At 39.2% G+C, this 5,325-nt stretch overlaps 1 non-coding gene across 1 annotated transcript; it reads right to left on the bottom strand.

Annotated features, from left to right (window-relative positions):
* Nucleotides 1-3,871: 3,871 nt before the first annotated feature.
* On the bottom strand, nt 3,872-3,946 carry Trnas-cga (transfer RNA serine (anticodon CGA)). The gene has a single exon. It is a non-coding gene; the product is annotated as a tRNA-Ser (tRNA).
* Between the last annotated feature and the right edge of the window lie 1,379 nt (nt 3,947-5,325).

Below are 5,325 nucleotides of genomic sequence, written 5' to 3'. Positions count from 1 at the left end.
CTTTTTCCGACCGTAATGAGGATGAAGATGATGATGAAGACGACACAACAACACCCAGTCATCTCGAGGTAGGGAAAATCCCTGACCCCGCCGGGAATCGAATCCTTGATTACTAAGTGGCGAATTCCCTTGTCGACGGGTGCTTCATAGGAGGTCCTAGCTAATAACAAATTTTGTAGAATGGGGGCTAGGTGGGCACGATGGCCGTCCAGTGACCAACACACCCGCTGCTGTGGCCAACATTTTCACCCTCGACAAAAACTTTTTACGTACTTTCTCTAATAAAATATGCTGATACAGCTATGTATTGCATAATTCTGTTCTTAACACTTTTAACCTTCGTTTTTATTATTATTTATGTGAACCAATGTCGAACGTAACTATAACAAACGATAAATCATGATAACAATGATTATAAAAAAGTAATAATTACCCAGTAATAGAAAATAATAAAAATAATTTTTGGTTCCAAACAATGTTGGCGTTCACATATAAGCGCTAAGGACACATGAGATATGTGGGATATGTAGAGAGCAATAAAGGCAGTGAAAAACGTCTTGGCTTTCAAAATCACTGCAACCACCTGTCGAATTTTGAAGGAATATCTATGTGCTACTGACAACTAGAAAATATTTGGAACGTTTCACTCCATTTTTGCCTCCAAAGAAGTAGAAGAAGTGTACGACCATCTCCTATCGTTGTAAACAATATTTTTCTCCATGAGAGTTGAGAAACAGCGATGCGTAGTATTTGAATTGATCTACAGAAGTAATCTGCATCATTATTTTGAATAAGGAGATCAGAATGGCTGGATTGGGGGAAATGGTTCCCATCACCGAGATTGAAATCAAGCGCCCAGGATGGGCCGTATGAGCCCATGAATAGTACACAGCTATTGGTGAGGACGAAAATGAGTGAAAATTGCATCTAAAATTTTCAATCACTTTACTTTTTCTTGGTAGTAGCATTCAACGTTTTCGAGAAAAAATGATAATTATATTATGTAACTAATTTTTATTCCCAACATGTATTTGTACTACGAATAAGTTCATTCGTCTGATACACTTTTTCAAAGTTAAAACTGATTTGCCCAATTTAAGTTGCCCTTTTTAGCTGCGTAGGCCTTATGTCCTCTCTCATCAAGCACAATGATCACTTGGTTGGTATCCGAATTATTCATTATTTAGGTTCTTTCTTTTATCTAACGAGAATGAAAAAATATGGGTGGCAGGAGGATAGTCTTATTGTAGACCCCATGATATTAGAGTTTCTAGATAAATTGGTACGTAGCTAGAGTGGACTTTATGCCAAACCTTCCCCTAAAATAAGTTGGTTATTTTCAAAGCAAAAATGATGTAGTCCATGGCATAAGTTAAAATTTTACGTCAAGTCTCTACACTCAGTCATGCAGAAGATATAATATCTTGAACCCTTTTTTTCTTTTTTTTTTTTTTTTTGAAACACCTAGTAATTTGAGGATTCAGCCTTGAGTAAAAACAGAATTTCATTAGTTCTTTCCATACACCAATACACTATACATGTTGCGGGACTGTTATACCATCGTCAGTCGGTTTCCCTTTATTTTACATAACAGCTCACTTGGTTGTTTATGTTGCTATCTCCATTCTGCAGCAAAACTGACATTTTAACACATCTGTATTGTTGGTGGTAGCAGTTCTCATGTTGTCTTAACTACCTAAATTATATTCACGGCACACATTGCTTATGCCAGCCATTCATCAACTGAAGCAGTGCATGTCGCACATACCGCAAACACGGGCGCAATGCAGTTGACATGGCGGCAAGAAGTGAATTTTTCTGAAAAAATCGCTGTAAGATTAATTTGTTATCCCGAGACTTCCTCTTTGTCAAGATTGGCACGACACTCCAAGGAGCCGGTCGGAGGTTACTCTAAGATCGTTATCATTGCGTACTTACAGTCCACTGGCCAAGCTTTGGAATTCCTCCGAGTGTAATGACATTGCTACAGGCTGGTGAACTTTAATGTCACAATTTTGGATTTGTTATCTTATTTTCAAATTAAACTGTTTGTACAAACAAAATTATATTTATCAACCTTGTCTTATGGGTCACGTCGAGGGTGGTATTTCGCTCATTTAGTATTGGAAATTAGTGAAGAAAAATGACAGCAATAACAGAACTTCTGTCCAGATGAGTACAGGACCGTCAACCCCAATTAAAATAGGGGCAATGCAGGAGCAGATCTAATGATTAATAAGAAAGTAGGACTATGGCTGAGCTTCTCTAAACAGCATAGTAACGAATTATCATATCCAAGATAGCTAAGGAGCCAGCACTCACCACGATAATACAAATTTATGTGGCTATTAGCTGAGCAGATAATGAAGAGACTGATACGACAGATGATGAGATAAAGTAAGTATCCAGATAGTTATGGAAGACAAAAATTAAGGGCTTTCGATAGTAGGAAAAGTAAGAGAAGGAAAAATACTAGAACATGAAACTTGGGAAAGAAATGAAAAGGGAAGGCACCAGGATGCGTATCAGTCATAGCTAACACACTTAAACTGTGTGTCTACTAAGGAGAATCCTGGACACACATCTTCTGCATTCTTCCGTATGTCGACGTTTGACTTCTGTACAACGCTGCACTTCAGCCAAATGCCTTCAAAAAAGACTTCCTAATATTTAAATTTCTATTCGATGCTAACAAGTTTCTTTTTTTGCCTTGGACGGCTCTCTATTCTACCATCGTCACTTATTTTGATGCTGTAACGTTGTAGTTAAATAATATTTTAAATACGATGCTTTAAGAGGAATTAAATTATGTCTCTGGTCTAGCTACACCAGAGTTGCGGGGAGGGGTAATTCAAATCTCTGTCATCCATGGAGGTAAAAATCTCCATGCTGCCATCCATAGAGATAAAAAAGAATGGAGGTGGCATTACGTCACAAAACTGAAGCCGATGTCCGCCATCTTAACTAGCCAAAAACATTAGGTTCACCGCGGTGATACTTCCCCGTGACGTCACTCTGACGTGACCGTGCCCAGTTTCGGGAATGTTGGGTGCTTTGATTGTATGGAGACGTACTTGTTTCGTCAAAAATGTCAGCTTGCGTTGTTTGCAGGTGTACTAATCGATCCGATCGTAAACTAAAGTATAAAGGAATCACATTTCTTTCGTAAGTGGAGAAATTTAAGCAATAATTTTGTATACACGAATTACTCTTGCACTGTTTACTTTTGTTGTAATGGTTTTATTTCCATCATATGACTTTAGCTTAGCCTTACTGTAGTCAGAGTCCGTTATTTCTCTGCTTTCCTGTGTTTTTCACTGCCAAAGTAGACGCACATTTCAATTGTGCTATGTTTGGTTATTCCTGAAAAACTGACACAGAAATATAAGGGAAAAAAAGCAAATAGGCTACGGTTGGAGAGGTTGGCCTACATCTTACACAGATTAGGCTATCATTACTAAAACGTTACTCACATATATGTTAAATCAAAATAATCGTTTTAAGAGCTGTTAAGCTCTTAAGGCCATTCCCTTCATAACGTTAATAACATTCTATAATTCTGGAAGATGTTTAAAATTTATATGGTTTTCTTACCCTGCAAGATGCTATTATTGGCACACACCGAATGACGCGCCTTACCTAAGGATTCAAAGTGAGAAGATGGGTAAACTACAGCGAAAAAAATGCACTGACAATCTATTGTAATAAAACAAGAACTCTATTCTGCATGGGGGTATACCTCTATACAGTTCTTTCTTTGAAATTTCAATAATCATTCACTTTCATTTTATTTGAATCAACTGTGGGTTCTTGGTGAAACATTGTAAATTAAATTAACACACAGGTAAACTTCCTGGCAGATTAAAACTGTGTGCCAGGCCGAGACTCGAACTCGGGACCTTTGCCTTTCGCGGGCAAGTGCTCTACCAACTGAGCTACCCAAGCACGACTCACGCTCCGTCGTCACAGCTTTCTGGCAGATGTAAAGCTGTGAGGACGGAGCGTGAGTCGTGCTTGGGTAGCTCAGTTGGTAAGAGCACTTGCCCGCGAAAGGCAATAGGAGACGAGGTACTGGCAGAAGTAAAGCTGTGAGGACGGGGCGTGAGTCGTGCTTGGGTAGCTCAGTTGGTAGAGCACTTGCCCGCGAGAGGCAAAGGTCCCGAGTTAGAGTCTCGGCCTGGCACACAGTTTTAATCTGCCAGGAAGTTTCATATCAGCGCACACTCCGCTGCAGAGTGAAAATCTCATTCTGTTAACACACACTGTTTTTGCCTTGTTTCGCAAATTTTATTATTAATGTTACTGCAGAACCTAGCTTTCGGGTTATAAGCCCATTATCAAGTACATTACTGATTCTCAAAGATGGTTGCCTTATTATCTTGTTTATATGTGTATTATCATCTTGGAGAATCATTAATATACTCGAAAATGGACTTATAATCCGAAACCTAAGTTGTGCCGAAACATTAATAGTAAAATTTGTGAAACAAGGCAGGTTCGAATACTGCCTCGGGCATGGATGTGTGTGATGTCCTTAGGTTAGTTAGGTTTCAGTAGTTCTAAGTTCTAGGGGACTGATGACCTCAGTTAAGTCCCATAGTGCTCAGAGCGATTTGAGCCATTTCGATAGAATCCCATGCTTCTTTCCTCATTGCACACGTTTAAGGGCTAGCAAAGAACAGGTAGGTATGTGTTTTGCAAACTTGAACGCTAGAGACGTTGTGCATACGAGATGAAAACTGAAAAATGTAACGAAAAAGAGGCAGTACCGGTACCAGTAAACAAAGACGTATTGGTGTCGGAGTTCAGTTTCATTTGCTCTCGATACAAATTCAGTAAAAGTGGAATTCAATGCATTACGAAAGCAGGCTTTTCATATCGCTTCTTTCTATTTCTGGTTGTCCAAATGTAGCTCCAAAAAAACAAGGTTCGTTAACGAGGTAAAACGTGTCGCATTACTAGAGCAAATACGCAGTCAAGAACAGAAAAACGTTCGTAATTGCCTTCCTGACACTATGTTATTCACGTAAGCTCTATAATTTTTAGTATTGAAAACAGCTGTTACGCGCACACGACAGAAATAATGAACAAGCAGCAATCGTAAACAGCAGTCTGCTAATGTTTTGGAATACTTAAAATGGCGGCAGGCCCCGCCCACTCTGGCTTCTAAACAACGTACAGCGTAAGTCTTTAGTGCCTCCTCCCTTTTTTCTTTACCTCGGTGCTGCGTTCAGATATACTTTTGCTCGCTGACTTCTGTCTCATAGACAAAGATGATAATTAACGCCATTATATGTTGGGACATTTTCCTAACAAAATGCGAAC

Source organism: Schistocerca cancellata, chromosome 7 (assembly GCF_023864275.1).
Source record: "Schistocerca cancellata isolate TAMUIC-IGC-003103 chromosome 7, iqSchCanc2.1, whole genome shotgun sequence".
Lineage (NCBI taxonomy): Eukaryota > Metazoa > Arthropoda > Insecta > Orthoptera > Acrididae > Schistocerca > Schistocerca cancellata.
The sequence above is the reverse complement of the archived record's forward strand: the minus strand, read 5'-3'. Positions and strand labels throughout refer to the sequence as shown.